We start from the raw sequence: 26264 nt of genomic DNA, 5'->3' as shown, positions 1-26264 counted from the left end.
TCTGCAGGCAAGTATGGCTTGCCAGGAAGCAGCACCAGCATCCTGCTCTGCAAAGCAAGTGGGTAGCTGAGGGTCACAAAAAGGGAGTCAGTTGCAGTTCCTTCACTAGCACAGGCCCACAGCTCTCAAGCAAGAAGAGCAGAGCAGATCTAGTGATGATGGGCACATATGCCAGCAGACCAGTGATTGCCTGGCAAGTCAGTAGTGATGAGAGAGGTCTGAGGTCAAGCCAGAAGAAAGTAAGGCAAGATTGGAATTAGCAAGGTACAAGGCCCAGCACAGTGCATCTATAGTACAGTCAGAGAAGGAATCTGAGCTTAAATGAAGCTCCTAAACCACAGCATAGAGGATACATGAGCAGATACCACAGATGAGGCCTTCCCACAGCTCTTTTTGACAGCTCAGCTGTTGTCACAGCAGATTGGTTCAAGGTGGTACTCAGGAGGAGAAGAAGTTGCAGAAGAGCATTACAGGGAAGGATGGTCACAGACTGATAGGAACACATAAAAGACATATAGTGCACTCAGGGTCGTGCCATATTGTTCATAGCATGCCTGTTTAGTTTTTAGCAGGTCATTTTTGGGCAGTTTTATTAATGAAGGATGGAATATTAAAAGCTAATTTCTTGGTTATGTGGATATAAGCCGTAAAGTACTCTAAGAAACCATAAACACTATGCATGTTTGCAGAGTTCCTTCACTTGTGCACTTCTGCACGTACACATGTGAATCTAGTGTGTCACATCAAAAAAACACTTTAGCTCCTCCAGAACCTCATGTGGAAGTCCTGGCTGTACTTCTCCCTTGTTTTTTTCTTTACACTATCTTCACCTATCTTATCCACCAAACTGCATGCTCTCACCAACCTCCTCCTGATCTTGTCAGAAGAGCGTTAGGAACTGTTGATCTTCTTTCTGTTCTAAGTCCCTCTCATGTCACAAGGAGGACATGAGGGCACCAGTGGAATTTACCTATTTGTTTCCTCAATGTCTTCAAAGAACAGCAGGCATAGCCAGGGTACCTATTTGGTTGTTGTGCTTTCTAGCTTCCTGGGTTCTTTTAGGGAGAGTTTCGAATTATTTTAAGGGTCAGATAACTCAGCAAAAAAAGGTGGTACTGAGGGATGGTGAAAAGCACACGTTTGGTCACTGCCTGGAGTCCATGCCCTCCTTCTGGTCCAAATATTCAGAATGTTTCACTGAACTATTTTTGGTTATAACTTTTTACTTGGTCCCTTTAGTGTCTTGTGGATGAATCAGCTTTGTGTGAATCTGTCTCATCCGTATTTTGCATCTCCTGATGCTGGCTTCTTCCATAACCTCCTCTGGCAACACTTTTCATTATCTGGTATGCGAAAATATTCCTCCTTTTGTCTGTTTAAAGATGGACTCCTGAGCACAGTATTGTGGGATTTGGTGAATAACATTTCTGCTTTAACCTTCTCTACGACCTTCATGATTTGGTAAACCTGTAAAATAAGCAGCCGCAGACTTCTCCTGTCTAAAGTAGAGAGCCACAGCCTTTTAAGTTTATTTGCATAAGAAAGCCACCCCATTCCATTAATTTTAGTTGCCCATCTCTGTACATTGTCTAACTCTATTACATCCTACAAACACAGACTGAAGAGCAATACACAGTACTCAAGGTTTGGGCAGGTATTTTTCCAGAAAATGGCAAATAATTCATTTGGCCTTTTTGTCTGCCACTGCACATTAAAGTAACAATTGTAAAAGATGAAAAATTATTACTCTAAATTAATATATATTGCCATTTCCAAGTTCAGCCTCAAGTAGGTATGGTTTACATTATTGTTCCTTGTAGTTACTGCTTTATATTTAGCTACACTGCCATCCTTCTGACCTTTCACCTAGATATATGCCATTGATACTGTATTCATCTAACCAAATGAAGTTGGCATCATTTACAAACATAGAGATTTCACTATGTACTCCTTCATCAAGGTCATTGGTCCATAAGGATTGAGAAGTAGCATAATTTTAGTCCCAGCGATGGTCCCTACTCCTGATGTTCTTCTACCCTGGAAAGTGCCCATTAGCCTCAACCTTTTGCTACCTACCATTTGATTAAATTCATTAACTTTCAGTACACAAAGGGACCTTGCCTGCAACTTTATTGCAAACTTGTGTCTTTAGTCAACTGCAACAAGGAAAATTGCCAAAAGCTTTTTGAAAACCTGAGTGCATGATCCAGGGGATTGCTTTTGCCAACACAGACAAAACTGCAGAATTCTGCTGCAGCACTCTGACACATCAGTGACACAAGTCTCCCCATCCCTGAAGCTCTGCTACCTCTTTTTCCCAAAAGACCTTGTTCACTTACAGAATGAGGGAATTCACTACTCAGAATCAACTGTTTTACCAAGCCAGGAGTTTCCAGGATGCCCTCTAGAGTTATGCTGGCAATCAGCCAGGCCTCCGTCACAGAGAGTGTTTGAAGTGGTAGTTTGTATATTTTGTTCAGTAGCTATGCAATTTCACTTTTGAGTTCCCTCAGAGTTCACAGGTGAATTGCCATCCAGTCTGGGTGACATGAACACAACTTCTCTGCTTGGTCTTATGCCTCCTGTATACTTCAAATTCATCTAGCTAGTCTGACCTATTTACTACAAAGAATGTGTAGACATATTTATGCTGTGATTTACACTGAAATCACAAAACCAAGAAGTTTTCTTCAGGCTCCACTGAAGAACCTCTCAGTGCTGTCCTGTGAAAAGATAGTGGCATTTTAAATCTAAATGTATAAATGAGATAAACCTTTAACCTGATATATTTGCAGGAATTCAAGTATAGAGTTTCCATATTACCTGGACTCTAGAGGGCTCTGACAGCTAGGGGAGGTCTGTACTGCTAATACCAGGAACTATCAGGCAACTCCATTGGAACAAATGAGATCAGAATCTGGCTCTGTAGTTCAAAATCATCTTGTCTGGCAAAGAAAGAAAGAGTTGGCTTTAGTAGGATCCCCAGATTTGTGTTATCTAGAACAATGGCCTTAATTTTAGCAAGGTAATATGACTGTTGCAGGGGATATCAAAGGAAAGACCCTCTTTTAAAGCAAATGACAAATATTGATTGCTGTGTGATGACAAAACCACACAGGTAGATACTGAGATAATCTAAATCAGAGCAACTGCTACAAAGACTGTAAGAGATTCTGCAATCTAGACTTTGACATTTGGTGCTATGCCTCTTAATTGGACTTTCTGAAACTGTTAAGCATATTTTCCAGAAAGTTTTCATGACGTGTTGTTTTATTTTCTGTTTACTCTGAAGTTTAACAAAACAGTGATTTCCACCACTCAGAAGTGCAAGTATTGAAGCTTGGAAATAAGACTCAACACCCATTTTAATGCACATATGAGCATTTATACGTATCTCTTGCATAATCCATTCACATATGTAATATTCTTTAATCAAAGATTTGGTCTCAAAAGGGTATGAAAGCTAAGGAAAGAAACAGGTATGACACTTTTCAATGAACTGCCTCACAAATCTCCTCTTGTTTGGACACTTCAGTTACTCTTTTGAAATTAAAAAAAAAAAAATTAAAATCCAGTTAAATCTGCAGCCCAGTTAAATTACATACAGAGCTTCTTAGGGGTAATAGGTCTTAATTATTGCTTATAAGGCAGCTTGCCTCAAAACTTGAAGCTACTACCATCATAAAAAAAGGGAAAATGTCAATAGCTATTTAGAGCTATATTATATTATATAGCTATTAGAGCTATATTAGAGCCACATTTTAATGTCACTCAAAACTTAGGAGCTTGTGGTCTAATATAGTTCTCCTCTGGTCAATAGGCAGGAATCAAAGAAAAGGCTGTCTTTTCTGTGGGGTCGGCAGAGATTCTACCCCAATGTGTATGGTGATTGGCTGCAAGAGCTTAGTAACAACTTGATGCTAATCTATCCCTGTCCACAGGTTAGTATGATTATGACTGTTCAGTTTTACAAAGGACCCAAATATAAAATTATATTTACTACAAAAGAAATTTGAGTGTGGAAAATTCCAGAGAAGGGCCAGAAGGATGACCCTGGTAACTGTCGACCTGCCAGTCTGACCTTGGTGCCAGGGAAGGCTATGGAGCAGGTCATCTTGAGTACCATCATATGGTACATACAGGACAACCAGGAGATCAGGCCCACTTAGCATGGGTTTATGAATCTCCTTCAACAACAAAATTACTTACCTACTGGATGAGGGAAGAGCTCTGGACACTGTATACCTGGACTTTAGTGAAGCCTATGGGACCTGTGTCCCATAGCATTCTTCTTTAGAAACTTATGGGGAAAGGCTTGGATAAATAGACTCTGCACTGGATAAAAAAATTGGCTGAATGGCCCAGGCCAAAGGAGTGATAGTGAATGGAACTAAATCTGGCTGGTGACTGCTCACGAGTGGTGTCCCCCAGGGTTCAGTACTCAGGCCTGTTTTCTTCCATATCTTTATTAATGATCTCAATAAGAGTATTGAGTGCATCCTCAGTAAATTTGCAGATGACACCAAATTAGGTGGCTGTGTCTATCTGCTAGAGGGTAGGGAAGCCTTACAGCAGGATCTAGACAGGTTAGACCAATGGGCTGAGATTAATTGTATGAGATTTAACAAGGCCAAACGCCAGGTCTTACACCTGGGTCATAACAACCCCATGGTAAGTTACAGACTTGGGGATGTTGTAGTTAAAGAGTTGGGAAGGGACCTGGGGGTATTGGTTGACAGTCGACTTAATATGAGTCAGCAGTGTGTGCAGGTGGCCAAGAAGGCCAATGGCATCCTGGCTTGTATTAGGAACGCTGTGGCCAGCAGGAATAGGGAGGTGATTGTCCTTCTGTGCTCAGCTCTGGTGAGGCTGCATCCTGAGTACTGTGTTCAGTTCTGGGCACCTCACTATTGGAAGACACAGAAGTGCTGGAGCATGTCCAGAAAAGGGCAACAAAGCTCATGAAGGGCCTGGAGCAGAAGTCCCGAGAGGAGAAGCTGAGGGAGCTGGGGGTGTTCAGTCTGGAGAAGAGGAGGCTGAGAGCTCTCTTCAAGTACCCCAGGGGAGGCTGAAGTGAGGAGGGAAAAAGTCTCTTCTCCTTAGTGAACTATGACAGGACAAGAGGGAATGGATGTAAGCTGCACCAGGGAGGTTTAGGCTGGATGTTAGGAAATATTTTTTCACTCAAAGGGTGTCAAGGATTGGAATAATATGTCCAGGGCAGTAGTGGAGTCACCATCGATGGACATACCTAAGCAGCATGTGTACCTGGTTCTTAGAGACATGGTGTTTAGTGGTAAGCTTACAGTGTTGGTCAAAGGTTGGACTGGATAATCTTGGAGGTGTCGTCCAACCAAAAACATTCTGTGATTCTCTGATTGTGATTTGAAAGACCTTCATTGCTATTTTTCATAAGAAAAAAGGTCTTCAATTTCTAGAGCTGAAAGCCTGTCACTGTGATTTTTCCTAAAAATTATGGCTTTTCAGAGTTATTTTGCTGAAAGAAGCAAACTTTTAAGGCATGTTATTTCATGAAAGTGACACAAAAGCATAGATGCTTTTCGAAACCTATTTTTAATCTCTGTAACTAAAGAAAAATTCCTCTAATTTGTGTGCAATTTTGACAAAAGAAAATTTCTGTGCGAAATTCTACATACAAACCGTGAAATAACTGGAACTTAGTATCAAGGAGTGTGGAAGAGGGAAGAAAAGGCAGTTATGTTACTACAAAGTATACCAGTAAACAGCGAAAACTCTCACTGCAGAGAATGAATGGGCATAAATACATTTTTCCGAGTATTTAGGAAAAGTTAAGTTTTAAAAGGTTGACTTTCTATTTGGGCTGTCTGTCAAATTAAACAGTGCCTGCTCATGGATCACATCCACTTTTGAAACAACACAAGAGAGCCCTGTCTTGGATTCCAAATTACTTCTATCAGTTACTCTGACCAGCAGGCTCAAAGACAGCTTTATAGGTTGATAGCATCGGAAACTTAGCTGCCTGCAGCAGAACCAGAATAATTTCCAGATGTTGGAAATAAATATTTCAGAGGGTTTGGCCTAATGTCTTTCAGTCTGCTAATGTATCTCGTGTAGAAATTTATCTCATTCTGTATAAAAGGATTTTACCATTGTTTGCTTCTGTAAATGTGATCTTTCCTGCTAATTCTGCGGTAATAGCTCCAGGAAGACTTGTATTAGAAATCTGGATGGAGGGAACATTATTTTAATAAATTCACATATTCACTTTTGAACATCAGCTTTGAATAAAATGCATGCACAAGACTGTTCATGTTCATTATCTGTGACTATTTGTACATTAAAACTTTGCTAGATGCAATATTCTTTAAAAATTAATTTTAAACACAAATGTTGGAGTGGAAAATTATTTTTTTAAATTTCATATTCAAAGTTAAAAAAGAAAGCTTCAGTAAGCTGGTAATACTTATGTATATGTGTCATTATAAACACCCGACTAGTCCAATTGAAGTCAATGAGATTACTCATGTACTTCAACGTAAATGTGTGTATGTCTCGAATCTTCTTTTGGAACTTTTTTTTAACTGCTTTAAAAAGCCTAAAAGTAGGAAAACAGACAAAGTTTGGCAAACATATTATCTATTTGAATTATTCATTCAAGCAGAGTTTTGTTAGTGACAAATTAACATAATCTAAGTTCTCACTAAGGATTGATAATAAAGAAAATCTAACATTTCCAAAATGTGACCTACAGATTTGTTACCACCAGAAAAAGTAAATGCTGGAGTTCTTTCTTTCCCTTAGAGAAGTGATATAGGGCATTCAGATGCAAAATAACAGTATCTCATTCTGAAAACTGGGAAAAGTACAAGTTCCTATTTTACTACTTCTCATAACTGCTGATTTCAGTGTGTCACAACAAACACACTTTGCTATCCCTAACCATGAAGTTGAAAGAACTGATGTAAAGCCTTAAGGGCATTATGTATATGAAATCTGAATGTTCCAAGTAACCTGTGGGTGGTTGGTGATAGCTAGCGCAAAATAACACCTGATTTGGCACACTTCCTTTCGAAGATGCCCAGCATTTCCCTCATCAAGACAATTTGTTGTATAATTACAAAGTTATATAGTTACAACTATAAATAGTAGAAATTTGTAGAGGTGTAGTGCCCCAGAAATTGATGAGACTAAGGCCTCTGTGCAACGAATATGTAGTAACTGAGATGGTATAGGCCTAAAGATATTAGTCTAAGTCAGAGAAAAGACTGCTCATCCTCATTTTATTTATCTAGAATTTTATCTTCTATGAATAACTCAGGCTTTAGCTGAAGTTTTCCAAAGCCAATGTAAAAAAAAATTTCTACTCAAGTTCAGTTACACTCTGTCTTGCCTAGGTGAAGACAAAGATGAAATAATTTAATTTTGGATAGCCTTCTCTGCTGCTCCCTTCTAAAAATAGTTCCATTCAGGTAAATGTGTTAGTGTGCCCCAGCACCCAGGCAGCACCAGGGTCTCACAGGCAGCTGAAGAGGACATGGTTGAAGAGGACACGTCTTTAAGGGGACAGATTCAAACAGGAGGCAGGCAGTTGGGTCAGCTGTGTTGGAAAGACTCATCCACACATCTACCCATACCACCCATTGAAATGTCACGGTCAAATTGACCTGTAACTAAATCAGAGATGAAGGATGTAAGAGTTTAGGTTCAGATAGTCTGGTTTTGTATCTGTGCGAAGCGTATAATATACACTTTGGCTTATTTTTATGTACTGTTGGGGGTTAGTACTAGTTCAAATGTCTATACACTACTGTGTTACCCAAGGCCTGGTACAAAATCAGTGTTTATTGAGACCTATTATTGTAATCAGGTTTTTTTCTCCAATACATAAACAAAGCCTTTTTATAACCTCAATAGCTGTAGGAGAAGAACTGAAATTTATATGAGATACGCAGACTATTTTGAGATGCAAATCAATCAGTGAACAACATATTTTCAACACCAAGATTTCAGCCTTTTGTTACACTTTTTATAAAACCACTGGAATAAAAAAGATGAAATTTCTAACACGGGGTTAGCAAAAAGCAGTAGAGATGTGAAAGAAAATATAGAATTTCAAAAACTGATGTATTAAATAGCCTTTTACTGACCAATCCAAAAACTTCGGTCCAAACACTTTGTCTGTCATATGAAATAAAAGCTTAAAATCAGAATACACATAAGATGAAGAGTAAGAAGAAAAAATTGTCCCTTAAAATAGAGGAATTTCTTATTCCTAGTCAGATTTATCATTATGATTTAGTTTTACTGCCATCACGTCCTTTTTAATCTCTGTCTCAGTAGGCTGATCGGCACAGAAGGTGATGTAAAAAATATAACTTAACTTTATCTTGAACTCTTCCAGCTTCTTCAGATCAAAACCCCTATAAAATTAACAATCGTACAACAGGTGTCATTTTAAAATTAATATATTCTTTCATTTTAGCACCTCTATGATATTTTTTTTCCCAAAAATTAAACAGCTGTCCTTGTTGGAAAATAATACAGTATGTGAAATTTTCTGTTCCATAAAACTACTGTATTGTTGTATATAAAATTAAAATAAATCATATACAAAGTATGTTCTAATTCTTATTAAGAAGAAGAGATTTTCCTAATAATGGCTGCTGTTCACAAATTAAAATACTGTGATTCTGTTAATTCACCAAAACAAGAGGAGAATAAAATATGTTTGAACCATGTTCTTGGTTAATTTTCATCAATATGAGTCAGAGGAGCAGTATCATTTTATACCATCTGAGTTTCTACTCCATGATACTGTAATAGGCAGTCCGGACTTAACATTCCTTCTGAGTTCACAGTCTACTTTTTTTTTCTTCTTTGTTTTTCTGTCTCTTAAGTATTACTTTTTTCTTTCATCCCACTATATTTCATGGTTCTTACATGGTTCAGTGTAGGTAAATGTTGTGGGCAACCAAAACTTATGAGATGGCTCACTTGTTTTTCATGGATGTCTCCCCTCAGAGACATCATAGATATCTCAAGGTGTCTATGCAAAAGTGAAGACTTTCTGGTGAAAAAATTCCTCCTTATATCTATATTCCCAAGTAAAATATTAATACTATTGTTATTGATAAGTTTTACTTTATGCTTTGTGACTTTCAGAAATCTTTCCTTTGTTCATATTTCAAATGTTTCCATTTCCCTTTATGCAAAGTACTTCTAACTCTCCACCAAAAGTAAGAAATCAAAGGTTTGAGGTTAGCAGCTTAGAGGAAAGAGAATTGTCTTACATCTCTAAGCATGAGGAACACAAAATGAATTTTTTTCCTTGCCTTCTATTAATCTAAGGAAGACTCTTTTGTAAGACTCTTTTGTAAGACTAAGGAAGAGATCTTGGAAGAGAGCAACAGGACTTCATCAGGTCCTTGGAACCACCAGGTTCCTTCCAAGATTTGGAAATATTTCCTGCAAGCACTCAGTGACTAGTGTCTTGCAGAGCATTGTTAAACTCTTCTGGTCAAGCCAGATATGTCATTCGTAATTCATGCAAATGCACAATACAAAAAGTTGCTCAGTAGTTCTGAGTTTTCTGGAAAGGAAGAGTATACGATCAAAAGAAGCACACAGGAGAAAGAAGGTGGGAAAACAGATGATCAAAGAGGTAGTTTTTTCCTCTGAAAGAAAAGTGTGAAGGAAGCTATAATCAAAGATGATGGTTAAGACTTTCAGCAGGTTTAGAGAGATTGTTTGATTTCTTTAGGATGACCTTGAACAAACAGATGAAGTAGCATATAGTAAATCTAAGAAAGAGACAACAGTTGTAGGAATATTTTGGTTGAATACTAAAAAGTTACAAAACTGTGAAATAAAAGACCAAGAAACCATCTCAGAAAGGACTGGATAAACTTCAGATAACCTGTTTCTATTATCCCTCATAACTTGGTTCAGTAATTTGTAGGTAAACCCTGACAATAAGGTTTTTTTTTTCAAAAATCTTTGCTGAAGTGGATGGTCAAAGCTGAGTGGAGCTCATCACAAACCCTCTAATCCCAAACTATGTTCAAGATTTCTCTCATAAAGTTTTATTCTTCCATATGCAGAATTACACACAGGATCTTATCAGATCTAGACAAAAAAAATCGAATGTTTTTTAGATATTACCCCAAAACCAGTTTTTTTTATCCCTTCCTTATATGTGACTTCTGGAAGATCCTCTCAATTCTCAACTGACCACATCTAACCATTTTAGTACATGTATTCCCAAACTATGAATTTCATGTAATTGTCCTTCACCCTCACATCTTCCCCAAGACTCTATGGATACTTATCTCGTATACAAACTTCAGGATAAGTTGTCCATTTCTCATGTTTTGTTCATGAAATGCTGAAGTATGGCTCCCTACTCTTGTATGGGGTTTTTGCTTTCATTTGCAATACAAATAAAAATATTTTTTATTTATGACAGTGATATCTGCTGAGAACCACTCTATTACCTATTTTTGGATAAGTTAATATAAATCTCTTTTAAGAGAGGAAGATTTATTCCTAGATGCAGTAATTGAACACATCACTGCACGTTTTAAGCTTGTATCTGTTCAGAATGCTGCTCACAGGATATAGTTTTTTCATTTGTGTTGACAAATATAATGTTGAGTTTTAATTATTTATGGATTTTTAATTATTGAAACCATACTTGGCAGTCCACCAGGAAATGTATCATACTATATACTCTGAGAGTAATAAAATCTTAATGATCAGAGTTCCAACAGCAGTAGCTGCCTGAAATTAAATATTTGATGACAAGTGTTAAATGGGGTAGTGAGTTTTGGGACAGGGAGGAAGCAGAAAGGCTAATAGGTAACCATATAACAAATGTTTTCAGCTATGTGAAAGATTAATGGGCAGATATCATTTGCATAATGTGACCCCTGGGCTTGTCTAAACTATCCTTACAAATACCCCATCAGTATGAAGTCTATTGTGAGTCCATCAATACCTATGATAGTAGAAATCCAATGTTCAGGACCATTTTTTAATGCCACACTGACAGGGCTGACAGTGATGTAGTGAAAACATTTGCAGATGAAATGTATGCATCTCCACTGGTATTCTTTGGGCTACTCCACAGAGGGAACAATGCAAGTCCAATGGAGGGTGGTGAAAATAGATGTAGCTGAGGCCTTTATGATTATTTTTTCATTTTTTCCTGATAGCTCCTTTTTTTCAAAATCCAAACTAGAGGCTAAAGTTGCTTTGTTTTTAAGAAGAGAATAACATTTGAACAACTGTCTACTTAATCTCTCCACACTGTCATAATGAGTTAATTTAGCAAAACAAAATGTCTGTGAGAAGATGTAAAAGAAAAATACTACTTTTTTTTCCCTCTCAATTACCACTGTATAAAATATGATTATAAAGTACATAAAATTCAATAGAACAATCTGGCCGACACATATACTACTGGAATGAAGTCTCTGGTTTTTTTTTTTTTTGCTCTCCTTTCCTTTTAATGGAAACATTTCTATTAAGCTCATATTTCTACTAAACTACTAAAGTCTCTTAAAAACTGTACTGGCTGCACTGATCCAAAGCACAGCACTGCTGCATTAACCTATGTGCTGCTTAGAGGTGTCCAGAAGCCTATAGTATGAGATGGTCAGGACCCTGTTACACTTAACAGAGTCAAGCAGTGCTTTTTCTTCATCTGCTAGTTTAAGTACCATTTATAGAATTTCTTTGAAACACAGCAGCAGATATAATATATGTGTTCAGGCTTACTTGTGTAACCTTTTTTTTTTTTTTTTTTTTTTCCAGGACTTAACCAGTATCAAGAGAAACAAGTAAGAGAATGCTTCTGAGTCACTGATTCCTGTCTGGCCAAAAAGCTGTGAAATTAATTTAAACCTTGTGATGCTCCGTGGAATGATCTTTCCCATTCACAGACATGAGTGACGTGACTTAACCAATATATTGTTATAAGACAAAAAGTAGATGAAAGGGAGGTAAATGGAATAATACAGACTATGTTAAATTATAACACAATTTCACAGACCTTTCCTCTGTTAAGGCCATTGCCTAGTGTACACTTTGTGTCTGTCAAACCTTAAGGGATGGCAAAATATAGTACATGCTAGGTCAGATCTAGTGCTCCAAGACAGTTCTGTTGTCCTGGACTGCTTCCAACCAGTCCCCATTTCACCAGCTGTTCTAGTTAGGTTACACAGCTTTACACCTAAGAAAATTCTCTTGCATGCAGGAAACATTTAAAAGCATTGCTGCTTTTCAAGCAAAACAAAGTCTTTTATCATTTTTTTTTTCTATAACTACACACACACTTCACTTCTTTACTTTAGGGTGAGCATACTGGACATAACTGAGAAGACCCTGGCTCCATTCTCTTGGCACTGACCCTTCACATATTTATATAGATTAATGAGGCTGCCCCTCAGTCTTCTTTTCCCCAAGCTGAAGAGCCCCAGCTCCCTCAGCCTTTCCTCATAAGGCAGACGTTCCATTCCCTTCATCATCTTGGAGGCTCTGCACTGAACTCTTTCAAGCAGTTCCCTGTCCTTGAACTGAGAGGCCCAGAACTGGACACGATACTCCAGATGCAGCGTTCACATTTTTTGTCTGTGCAGTTCACAAGACTCATGCAAGATGCTCCAGGAGATGTTTTAGGAAAAACTGTTGTGATACTTGTTGATCTTATCCCACCTCCTCACCGTCAGACCCTGAAACTAGGATTGCTGAACTGAGCAAAGAAGACTAGTATTTAATCAGACATGAAGAATGCACATTCACTGATTTGGACACTTGCTGAACAAAATATATTAATCACAATACATTCCCTCCTTTTTTTATTTTTTTTAATTGCAAAATAAAAGTCTGTTTTGATTTTTTTAGAGCTTTCTTGTTCTTTGTACATTTGTATTGTGTTCCATACCTCCATTCTGTTGGTGGATATGGCATTCTGTGAGGTGAAAGTCAGTGAAACCTGCTGAAGAAATTTAGACAAATTGAATTTTCAGTACTAGGTCCAAGTATGTTTAAAATTAAATCATGTAGTGAAATGGACTGTGCTGTGTTAAGAGATAAATCCCGAGCTTTTCTCACACACATTTCTGGGTACCTTGTAGCATCTTCTTTTCTAGTAGTCCAGGAAGTCTGTTTATAGAAGAATTTATAAAGGTCTCAATTATGTCTGATAGTGTTATAAACCACAAGGAGGTATAATGTGTGTTGCAAATCCAGGCGTGCCTGCTGACACAGTCCTTTCTTTAACTCTGTTCATGAATCAGCACAGCATAAAAACTGCTCTGTGACAGATTATCTTGTTTGGAATGTCCTGATATAAATTTGATACACAGGAGGAGCCTTGCTGACCTGGTTTTGTGCCTGTGAGACACTATCCACTCTGAACAGACTACTAAGAAGACTAAATGGAAGAAATTCTTAGAGAAACATTTGTTCTCTGCTTCTAAAGCCCACTTTAAATTCCAAATTCTGTTTATTCTTTGTTCTCTCATTTTGACTGTGAGTTCTTTGAGAAATGGGTACGTGTGGTTGAATGTAATAAAAGCACAGCTCCGCATAGCCGTGTTCTGGCAGTGTGTTTTGTCTGCACTTTCTTGTGTTATGTTGCTTGGGTAGGCTAATATTGTCCCATTTTCATCAAGAGAAGAATTTCACCAGTTCTACTAGAAAGGATGAAGTCTGATATGATAGCTGCACATCTTAAAGCTACAGAAGATAAAAGATTTCAACAGTCCCTTCAGTGAGTAGAGGTATATTTTAACAAAAATATATTTTTGACAGAGTTAGTAACAGCTTTTTAAAGATAAGATTGAAAACTGAAAGAGTTAGCATTCAGAAAACAAAAAAAGAGTTAGCATTCAGAAACAAAACTGTTCAATCAGCCCCATGTAAACACCCAACAAGAAGCAGACTCTTGGCAGGGTTAGAAAACAATGGCATTTGAAACATTTGACTTCAATGTTTCAAACTGAGTAAATGTACTTAAGGCCTCAAATGATGTTCTGCTAACCAAGTAAATTCTCCTTATCCACATTGCACTGCCAATTTTTCCTAGCAATTAGGCTAAAATATCTCTCTTTCACTTGTGGTTGAGTTATACCAAAGCAGACAAAGAAAAAAGTCATAAATCCAATTAGTTTATTCTTAAAAAATAAAGCCAAGTGTGTCATCTTTGGCAATACGCTGCATGTATTTAAAAACCTGGTAGAGCACATAGGATGGGCAATAAGATGACTGCGCAAATCTAGGCAAGAGGTAGTGCTTTAGTGCATTTCTCCTTATTCTGTTTAGCCCTGTGTTTGCATTCTAGTAGCAACAAACACACAGTATGTATAACATGCTGTCCCTTAGCATTTCTTCTTAACTGGCAGTCATAAACCAAATCCTTTGTAAGGGAACAGGCAGGGTGAAATTGAAAGGGAAAAGCTAAAGAAAATAAACCAAACATGGTCATGAATATGCATAGACTTATACAGACACAGATCGCTATACACATAGATTGTGGTTAAAATTACCCTCTGCCCTTCCTATGGTCTTCCTTCCATGTGAACCTGAAGTGACAAACTTTCCTCCCTTACACAAATCACAAACTTTGTTTTGAAGCTTCCTTCTTTCTAGTGAGAATGCTTTCTCTTCCCAGATTCTTTCCCTTTCTGTCTGGCATCATAGGACCCACTAGCAAGAAAATGCAATAGAAAGCTTTGCACCTTGTGCTGAATTCCGGCAGAAGGCTCAGATCTGCTGTGCATGGCACAGCGGTCTTTTCCCAGCATAACTATTTTGACAAAAGCCCTTTTAGGAAGACAAACATGATGACAGGTTGTGAGATTCTTGAGTTCAAGGTCAAGCCTAATGGCTGCCATCATTACTAGGATGAGGCAGAAACATCCACATTCATCTGTGGTGTAAATCCATTGATGTCAGCAGATAAAACTGGCTCAAAGAAATGTGGCTGCTCTGCTGTAGGCCTGTTTCTGAGGGATGGGTGTGTAAGCAGGAGAAAAAAGCCAAGAATTTTTGTAAATATGCAAATGCAATCTAATATGCAAAGTCCCTAGTTTGTTGTTCCAAACACTCCAATAAATAAAGAAAGCTCTCCATTTGGCAACATATTCACACATAACACTGTGTACTTTCCACATAAAGCCTTCCAAGTCAACTGGCTAATTATTATTGTTTTCTCTTTTGCTATTAGAAAAGTACCTTCCATGAAAACAAGAGTCTCATTTTGTCAGGCATGAGATCCCTCTTTGAGGATTTATATATCGGACTAATTAGCAGTTGGAACAGGACTCTCTCCCTCTCACAGCTTCCATTCACCCATTAACAGTCTGTAGCTTGGTGCTAAATCTCAGAAGAAGTTCTTCTATTTACCGTTCTGTTTAGTATGGAGATTGCTATTTCTTATTTGTTTAACTGTCAATGTCAGGACAGCCAACAAGCAAAGGCCATTTGTCATGACTAGTCATAATGTCAGTGCTGATCCCAACACTTTTATAAACTAATAATCTTTCTTACTTATTTTGTTCCCAAGCATTAAAACACAGAGTCTGGGGAGAGTAAAATCTTTTTTATTTGTATTGCTAATTCTGTTAAGTACAGTCTTAATTTGGAAATAATTTGCTGAAGGTCATCTTTGTGCATTATTTTCCCTTCTTGTGTGATTAATTCCTCAAGAATTATTCTGCATTACAGAGGGGCCATTTTACCTTTTATAGCGGTCAATCTGCTTTTGCCCCCTGTTCATACCTCACTCAAACTGAAATATATTGGCTTAACTGAACCACACTGCATTTTGCCTTTGAGGCATCACACAGAAGAAACCGTTTCAATTGGAGCTGGATTGAGTCAAAACTACAGACTTGCACATATAGCTGAGCAGGAGATGTCATGTCTTGCCTCCATTTCTTATCATTGTCTGGTAGTGGTCAAAGAGCTCAACTTCCTAGAAGGCTGCTGGACAAGCTGTAAGCTGTAATTCAGCAAAAGCTGGTGTACACACAGCATCATGTAGCAGGTTCTCCAGGCAGCTCCACATACAGAAAGCTTTCCTGAGCAGCAGAGGCAGAGCAGATCTGCGCTGCAGCCGTGCCCACATTTCAGAGCCAGGTGCCTCCTGGACGTGCACTGATGGCTCATCAGGACCTGTGCATCAGACAGGGTACAGCACTGATACATCTGTGGGCTCCAGCACTGGAGCTGGCTTGCACCCAGCCTGCTCAGGGGACCCTCAGAGAAGTTTCAGTCCACTTGCTACACAGTAGTCCTGTAGCACTCCGAGTAACACCATGATTAAAACTTTAATAACTGCAGATTACAGTCAGAATCTGGGTGAGTAATTTTCTTTCTCTTCCCTTGTTTTCCCCATAAGCAATAATAATATTCTCCTCTGACAAGTCTACTAAGGCAGAATTCAGAAGGTACTCTTCAAAACCCAGTCACAATAACAAGAAACTTAGAGATCCCAGGTGTTTTAAACTGACTGTTAGGGAATTCCCAGGCAATTGCACTTCCATCCTCAGTCCCACCCAAGGAGAATGTTTTAAAGCAGATAGAGGGTAAGATTCAGATTTCATTTTGCTTACACCAAGAAAACTAAGGTCAAAACCTGCTTAATTACAATTAATTGCAGAAGTTGCACAGACTTCAAATTGGATCTCAAATTGGGTGGCTAATGAAAGACTTAATAACCTGCATTTTAAACATGGCACTGGGTACCTGTCCTGTGCAGAGATGCAGAAATTTTAATCTCAGAAGATATATTTGCTCTTGGCTTCACATCACCTTTAATTAGACTTCACCCAAGAAGTTTTTCCAATTAAAGACAAAAACAAAAGCCCTTTCAAAAACTTATTATTTGGCCACATTTTAAAGGCTGCTTACATTCTGTGTATTATCCTTTTCCATAGATTTTGATTAACTGTAATGCTGTACTCTTCTGAATGATTCACAAGGAATATGAGGTCATCAGTATTTAATTCAAACCTCTAAAATATTCCTGGGTTTAGTAGCATAGGACCCACCTGTTAGCAATCAGTTAGAAACATATATACTGTTGAAAGTATTCTTGTACCTGGTTTTACCAACAACAGAGGCTATGGGCTAGGTTTCAAGAAAATATCAAAAATATACTGGTCTTTCAAAATCCAGGTGAAAGCAATTATCAAAGATAATCAAAGATGAATGTTAAGATATATATAGACATATAAACCTAAGTGGGATCTGTACCATTTTTGGTCTGGCTCATTTTTCGGTTTGCCACTAGAAGAGGAGATTAGAATGACTAAGTGCATTTTGAGGATGGTACTTGCCATACCTAGAGTTAAGACCTTCTAATACACCCACGTTTATCATTTTCTCAGCCTTTCTGAGGATAACTCAATTATTACAGCCTTCCATTAGAAGCAGAAGATTTTTCCTGATTTTCTTTTCAGTATCGGAATGATTTGAGTGTGGTCTATTTTCCTTCCTGTTTTCTTTTCTAGACACTAGCCCAACCTCAACAACAAAAGAGTAGGAGCTTTCTCTGCTCTGGCAGATGAATAACTAAATTGTTTATAGAGTTTCTTTTCATTTACTAGAAGCTTTTATTTTTTGCAATCTTTTTTAGTTTGCCTGAAAATAAAAATCAAGCCAGACATTATTAAAAGTTCAATCTGAATCAAACATTTTAACTGGTTTTACCTCAATTCAGATGGAAACTTCCATTTGCATTCCCAGACTAGAGCATCTTATTTAAAAACAACTGCTTCTGGAATGTAGCTGAGAATGTTTAAGGAAATTTCAGAAAATGTATTTGAATAAAACAATTTTTCCAAATGAGTCAATAAAGTTACATCTGCCTCTTAGGGCAAGGAAAAAAAATGTGCGTAGCTAAAATATGTGATCTATCTTTATCTGCCCCTGACTGTAATTTTTGAGGACTTCATCACGTGCAACCTCCTATGTAGATTGCTTCTAGACTCCGCCCATTATTGTTTCTCTTTTCCATATTTTCTTTCCTACTTAAATATGGCAACAAAAATTTTCCAATTAAAATCACCTTATCTACAGGTCATATTTAGCATATGTATTCCATTATTACAGTGTCCAAAGGAACAACACTTGCAATTGTAGAACACTAGCCTGCTGAACTGTAGAACACTAGACCTGACGGTGGTCTCAGGTGAGGCCATCCAGCTGATAAGGGGGCAGCACCCAGCACTGCCGAGAAGGATATAAAGGTCATGCCTTGGAACACCAGCGACCTGGAGCTCGGCGAACAGGAGCAGGCAAACAGGAACGTGGCACGGCAGTTAGCAAGGCAGTTAGCACAGGCAGGGCAAGCAGGAGTGGCACAGCCATCTCCCAGCTCTCTTGAAGGAGCAATGGTCTCCAAAAAAGCAAAAAACTGTTGCTGTTAAGACACAGGGTGTGTCCACACAGACAGAACCCCTTAAGAGGGACAGCAAGAGGGACGTAGCTGTTCAGGCCTTTGGCTGTGTAGAGTGTCTGAGCCTCGTGTTAGCACCAGAGGACAGAGTGAGTGGGGTCTGTGTGCAATGCGAGGAAGTGAATGACTTGCTATGCCTGGTGGCAGAGCTCAGGGAGGAGGTAGAGAGACTAAGAAGTATTAGGGACAGTGAAAGGGAAATTGACTGGTGGTGTCGCACCCTTTCTAACCCAAAAGAAGTGCAGGAGGAGACTGTGAAGCCCTGCCCCTCCTGCCATCAGGCAGTTGGAGCAAACCAGGTGGATGGGGGGGGGAACGCAAACAGGTCCCTCAACGGAGAGGCAAAAGAATCTCCTTCCAACCCCCCACCATCTCCCCAGGTGCACTTAGAGAACAGATATGAGGCCCTGGACTCAGAGAATCAGGCAGAGGACACACAAGAGGAAGTTCTTTCTGGAAGGTCTCCTGTTCGCCCCCTGTCTACCAGATGGGTTACAACTACAGCTACAAAGAAAAAAGGAAGGGTGGTTGGTTGTAGTTGGTGACTCTCTTCTGAGGGGAACTGAGGGCCCTATATGTCTACCAGACCCATTCCACAGGGAGGTCTCATGCCTTCCTGGGGCCCGGGCGACAGATATTAGTAGGAGAATCCCTCAGCTAATTGGGCCCTCTGATTATTATCCACTGTGGGTAGTCCAGGCTGGCAGTGATTACATTAATGGAAGAAGTACTAAGGCAATCAAAAAGGACTTCAAGGCACTGGGTCATTTAGTTTATGGGTCAGGAGCACAGGTGGTCGCCTCAATTCCTGCAGTAGCAGAGATGAATGAGGAGAGGAGCAGGAAAACCTATCATATTGTGATATATGATGTTAATGAATTTGTATTCCTAAACAGTAAATTCAGAATTAAACTAAGAAGAAAGTGAATATGGGGCTAGACAGAGCAATTGAGACCTACAATTTTCCACAAAAAACAGTGTAAGCAACACAATGCCTTAACGAGATTAACTTCTGTCTTGGCGATAATTGAAGCGTGGGCCTTGTTCTTAAAACAAGGCACTGCCAAGGCTAAGGAGGCACCAAAGAAAGCAAACATCTGCACAGAGACAACGTAAAAATGCCATAACCAGCAGATAAGGAAAAAATTATGGCTAGGGTCTAATTTTGCTCTGTAACAGGATAATGAAGTCGGCAAAACCAAGAAAGGTAAAGGGTTCAAGTTTGAGGAAGACTTCTTCATCTAAAGACCCCCTAATGACCCCTGGATATCTCCCCAAGAGAGGACTCGGCCTAGACTCCACCCAGACTCCGCCTGTTATGAATATTTCAATAACATGATGTAATCCCTATGAATATATATGTAAACCCACCCCCTCTTAATATTCATAGAATTGTAATCAATATAAGGTAATTCTAGAGTTTTAGAAGTGTGTGTGTGAGTGGATCGGAGACTCCTCATGCACCCAGCGCTGTTTTGCTCACTGCAATTTCAATCTTATTTATTAAATTAAACCATTAACAGAATATTGAGTCTCGGTCATTTTTAACAATATTAATAGGTGGCTAAGGGATTGGTGCCACTGGCGGAACTTTGGGGTTTCTGACCATGGGACAAATTTCATCAAACCTGATCTCTTCAAACCAGATGGGCTTCACCTATCTAGCAAGGGCAAAAGGACTCCAGCCTATAAGTTGGCGGGGCTGATAAGGAGGGCTTTAAACTAGATTTGAAGGGGGATGGGGTTGAAACGGTTGAAAAATGGGGTCTCCAGAAAGGAGCCCAAGGGTGGACAGCCCAAGTTAAGAACCAGATCAGCAGCCCAGCTGAAGTGCATGTACACCAATACATGCAGCATGGGCAAACAAACAGGAGGAGCTGGAAGCCATCGTGGAGCAGGAAAGCTATGATGTAGTCGCTATCACAGAAACGTGGTGGGATGACTCCCATGACTGGAGTGCTGCCATGGGTGGCTACAGGCTCTTCGGAAGGGACAGGCAGGGTAGGAGAGGTGGAGGGGTAGTTTTTTGTGTTAGAGAGTCTCTTGACTCTGTAGAAGTTGAAGTCAGTAATGATAAAGTTAAGTGCCTGTGGATCAGAATCTGGGGTAAGGCCAAAAAGGCTGATATCCTGGTGGGAGTCTGTTACAGACCACCCAATCAGGAGGATGAGGATGATGAATTATTCTACAAGCAGCTGGCGGATGTTTCAAAATCGTCAGCCCTTGTTCTCGTGGGTGACTTTAACCTGCCAGATGTCTGCTGGGAACTCCACACAGAGGAGAGGAGGCAGTCTAGGAAATTCATAGAGTGTATAGAGGATAATTTCCTGCTCCAGCTGGTAAATGAGCCCACCAGGCATGGAGCCCCACTAGACCTCCTGTTCACAGAGAGGGGCTAGTGGGAGATGCGGTTGTCGGTGGATGTCTGGGACACAGTGATCACAAAATTATTAATAGAGTTTTCAATAGTAAGGGATGCAAGGAGGGTTTTCAATAAAACCTCTACACTGGACTTCTGATGGGCAAATTTTGGCCTATTCAGAAGACTAGTCCAGAGTATACCCTGGGAAACAGCCCTTGAAAGCAAATGGGTCCAGGAGGGGTGGATATACTTCAAGAAGCAAGTTTTGAAACACAGGAGCAGGCTGTCCCTGTGTGCCAAAAGGTGAGCTGGTGGGGAAGACGACCGGTCTGGCTGAACAAGGGAGATTTTGAAAGAAATTAGGGTAAAGAAGAGAGCCTATGGATTGTGGAAAAAAGGGCTAACTACTCATGAAGAATTTAGGAATATAGTTAGGTTGTCTTTCTACAGATACATCAGTAGCAAAAGGAGGGGCAGGGAAAACCTCCATTCTCTACTGGACATGGGTGGGAATATAGTTATCCAAGATGAAGAAAAAGCTGAGGTATTTAAGACCTTCTTTGCCTCAGTTTTCAACAGCAAGACAGGTTGTCCTGAGGAAAACTGGCTTCTGAAGCTTATAGAAAGAGACGAGAATCAGAACAGCCCCCCTGAAATCCAGAAGGAAACAGTCAGTGAACTACTGAGCTGCTTGGATCCCCACAAATCTATGGGACTAGATGGGATCCACCCAAGGGTGATGAGGGAGCTGGCAGAAGAGCTCACCAAGCCTCTCTCTATCATTTACCAACAGTCCTGGCTCACTGGGGACATCCCAGATGATTGGAAGTTGGTGAATGTCACGCCAACCCACAAAAAGGGCCGGACGGAGGACCCGGGAAACTCCAGGCCTGTCAGCCTGACCTCAGTGCCTGGCAGGGTTATGGAGCAAATCATCCTGGGGGCAATCACACAGCACCTACAGGATGGACAGGGGATTAGACCCAGTCAGCATGGGTTTAGGAAGGGGAGGTCCTGTCTGACCAACCTGATCTCCTTTTATGATCAGGTGACCCACCTGGTGGATGAGGGGAAGGCTGTGGATGTGGTCTCCCTGGACTTCAGCATGGCCTTTGACATCGTCTCCCACAGCGTTCTCCTGAAAAAGCTCTCAGCCCAGGGCTCAGACAGGACCATGCTATCCTGGGTTAGGAACTGGCTGGAGGGCCGGGCCCAGAGAGTGGTGCTGAATGGTGCTGCATCCAGTCGGTGGCCAGTCACTAGTGGTGTCCCCCAAGGATCAGTGTTGGGACCAGTTCTGTTTAATATCTTTATAGATGATTTAGATGAGGGGATTGAGTCCATCATCAAAAAATTTGCAGATGACACCAAGCTGGGGGAGAGTCGATCAGCTGGAAGGCAGGAGGGCTCTGCAGAGGGACCTGGACAGGTTGGAGAGTTGGGCTGATTCCAACGGGATGAGGGTCAACAAGGCCAAGTGCCGGGTCCTGCACTTTGGTCACAACAGCCCCATGGGGAGCTCCAGGCTGGGCACAGAGTGGCTGAGAGCAGCCAGGTAGAAAGGGACCTGGGAGTCTGGATTGACAGGAAGCTGAACATGAGCCAGCAGCGTGCCCAGGTGGCCAAGAAGGCCAATGGCATCCTGGCCTGTACCAGGAACAGTGTGGCCAGCAGGTCCAGGGAAGTGATTCTGCCCCTGTACTCAGCCCTGGTGAGGCCACACTTCAAGTACTGTGTCCAGTTCTGGGCCCCTCAGTTCAGGAAGGAGATTGAAGTGCTGGAGCAGATTCAGAGAAGAGCAAGGAGGCTGTGAAGGGATCCAGAACAAGTCCTGTGAGGTGAGACTGAGGGAACTGGGGCTGTTCAGCCTGGAGAAGAGGAGGCTCAGGAGAGACCTCATCACTCTCTACAACTCCCTGAAAGGAGGGTGTAGCCAGGTGGGGGTCGGTCCCTTTTCCCAGGCAACACTCAGCAAGACAAGAGGGCTTGTTCGCAAGTTGTGCCAGGGGAGGTTTAGGTTGGATATTAGGAAGAATTTCTTTACAGAGAGGGTGATCAGGCATTGGAATGGGCTGCCCAGGGAGGTGGTGGATTCTCCGTCCCTGGAGATATTTAAAAAGAGACTCGATGTGGCACCTAGTGCCATGGTCTGGGAACCATGGGGGGAGTGGATCAAGGGTTGGACTTGGTGATCTCAGAGGTCCGTTCCAACCCATCCGATTCTATGATTCTATGATTCTATGATCTCAGAGGTCCCTTCTAACCCAGACGATTCTATGAACAGCAGTTCAAGTTCATTAATGACCATGGTACTTCATAGACACCTGTAAGAGCTCTGTGTCATGTTGGTATTTTGATACAGCTAAAGCTGCAAGAAGATTTAAGGCTTAGGGTTTTCTTGCCTCTCTCTGAGAAATGGAAGAACTGTGAAAAATCTAGCAGCAGCATTTGTCAGCCAATCTGAAATACAGCAGGGTAATCCAAAAACATCCCTTTCCAAGTGAAATTCTCAGAGCAACTTTCCCAGAGCACACTGTAAATCCTACGCAGCCCAGGACTCTGTTCTAATAGTTGACTTACATGTGTATATCAGCCATCGTTTTCAAGAAACATGAAGACTCCATCATGAGTAGACACCACTCAGGTCTTGGCTGGAGAGACAGGCAGGCAAAAACTGGATTTCCTGCAGGGATAATTTGTGGCATTTGACTAAAGGGCTCTGATGTCCTTTTCAACTTTCCAGCACATCAAGTAACACAGCTACTTTCAGTATACGCAGGCATACTAGAAAGGAGAACAGCAGGTACACATTGTAAGCCTTTTCTACACACTTTGTCACTTCCAGTCCAGTCAGATATCCTGAAATTTCTTATAATACCAGATACAACTCCTTCATGGGGCAAAAATGCACTCTGCATCTCTACAGCATGCACTGAATTTCTCTCCCACTCTCTGCCCTGTGCTGAAGTGCATTTCACTCATAAGGACATGCACATCTTTCCCTCAAAAAACAAAAAAATCTCTCCTACTGAAGGTTCAGGGCACATTATTTCTTGGTACAATGTAATCCCTGCACATTATTGAGAGCAAATCACTTCCTGACATGTCTGGTAAGGGGTATTTCCACATCCATAATACTTGCCAACAATATTTAAATCTTGACACACTATTTTCATGGCTTATAAATATATTACCAGATAACTGAGTGAGAGGCTCTCTCTTACAGCAAGATTAACTTGCTTTGACTGGCATCAAAGCTGTCAACAAGTGGTATTAAGTAAGTAGCTGACTAACAATTGTTAGCAATCAAGCAAATGCCAGTGATGCTGTAATATCTTCAGTCACAACCCACCAGTGATAATTTGATTCACAAACTCCAGTATGTTCAGCTGAGGATGTATTTTGGATTTTTGATAAACTGCATGACACTGGAAAAATTAACCTGATATTTATTTATCAACATATATAAGATTTTTTAAAAATTTAAAAAGAAGTCATTGATGGTCTTTGAAGAAAACTCCTATGCAAGGAGATCACAAAACAACCTTCTTTCAGTTTTTGTATTATCAAGATAAAGATCACTCAACAAATTCACTATTTTAAAGATAGTCATCAAGATGCATTTGCTGCAGTAATATCAATTATCTTCCAGTTATGTTGAATTTGCATCACAAATAAGCTCTACAAATCTTTACTTGTCTAAATTATTTCTGTGGGAATCATGAAGTAAACCTAATGAGAAGCAGTCTGCACTTCTTATCAACATCTGGTGGACTTTATGCAGGTTTATTCCACTTTCACTGCCTACTGAAAAAAATTAGAAGTGTTAGATGAAAACTGATAAGCATCAGGGGGTAATATGTTTATACAAGAAGGACTCAAAATAGACGCAGCATGTAAAAAAGCCTGAAAGTGGAGCAAACTCAAAGAGCTGTGCTAAGTGGGGCAGAGTCCAGTTGGAGTCTAGTGGTGTCCCCCAGGGTTTGGTACCAGATCCAGCCTTCTTCAATATATTTATCAATGACCTGGAGCAAGGGACAGAGTGCTCCATCAACAAGTTTGCTGATGACACAAAATGGAGAGGAGCGGCTGATGCACCAGAGGGCTGTGCTACCATTCAGTGTGACACAGAGAGGCTGGAGAGCTGGGCAGGGAGAAACCTAATGAAACTCAGCGTGGGCAAGTGAAGGGTACTGCATGTGAGGAAGAATAACCACGCAACAGTTAAGGCTGGGAGCTGGCCTGCTGGAAAGCAGTTCTGGGGAAAAGGACTAGTGAGTCCTGGTGATAAACAGGCTGACCATGAGTCAGCAATGTGCATTCCAAATGAAGATGCTCAATGGCATCTTGGCGTGCACTAAGAAGAGAGTGGCAAGCAGGTTGAGAGAGTTTATCCTCCCCCTTTACTCTGCCCTGGTGAGGCCTCATCTAGAATACTGCATGAAATTCTGGGCTCCCCAGTTTGAGAAGGACTGGAGAAAGTCCAGCTCAGAGCCATTAAGATGATTAGGGGCCTGGAGCACCTACCATGTGAGGGAACGCATAGGAAGTCCGGAGAAAAGGAGAATGAGGGCCAATGCTTATAAATATTTAAAGGTTGAGTCAGGAGGATGGGACCAGACTCTTCTGTCTCAGTGGTGCCCAGTGACAGGAAGCTGAACATGAGCCAGCAGCGTGCCCAGGTGGCCAAGAAGGCCAATGGCATCCTGGCCTGTACCAGGAACAGTGTGGCCAGCAGGTCCAGGGAAGTGATTCTGCCCCTGTACTCAGCCCTGGTGAGGCCACGCTTCAAGTACTGTGTCCAGTTCTGGGCCCCTCAGTTCAGGAAGGAGATTGAAGTGCTGGAGCAGATTCAGAGAAGAGCAAGGAGGCTGTGAAGGGATCCAGAACAAGTCCTGTGAGGTGAGACTGAGGGAACTGGGGCTGTTCAGCCTGGAGAAGAGGAGGCTCAGGAGAGACCTCATCACTCTCTACAACTCCCTGAAAGGAGGGTGTAGCCAGGTGGGGGTCGGTCCCTTTTCCCAGGCAACACTCAGCAAGACAAGAGGGCTTGTTCGCAAGTTGTGCCAGGGGAGGTTTAGGTTGGATATTAGGAAGAATTTCTTTACAGAGAGGGTGATCAGGCATTGGAATGGGCTGCCCAGGGAGGTGGTGGATTCTCCATCCCTGGAGGTTTTTAAGAAGAGACTGATGTGGCACCTAGTGCCATGGTCTGGGAAGCATGGGGGAGTGGATCAAGGGTTGGACTTGATGATCTCAGAGGTCCTTTCCAGCCTGGCTGATTTCTTACATTAATTTTTCATATTTCTCAAGGGACCACCGTCACAAACTGAAACACCAGAGGTTCGACCTAAACATAAGGAAAAACCTCTTTACTGTGAGGACAACAGAGCACTGGGACAAACTGCCCAAAGAACTGGCAGACTCTCCATCTCTGGAGACATTCACATACAT

The sequence above is a fragment of the Heliangelus exortis genome, chromosome 2, assembly GCF_036169615.1.
Source record: "Heliangelus exortis chromosome 2, bHelExo1.hap1, whole genome shotgun sequence".
In the NCBI taxonomy this organism is placed as follows: domain Eukaryota; kingdom Metazoa; phylum Chordata; class Aves; order Apodiformes; family Trochilidae; genus Heliangelus; species Heliangelus exortis.
Note: the sequence above shows the minus strand (reverse complement) of the source record.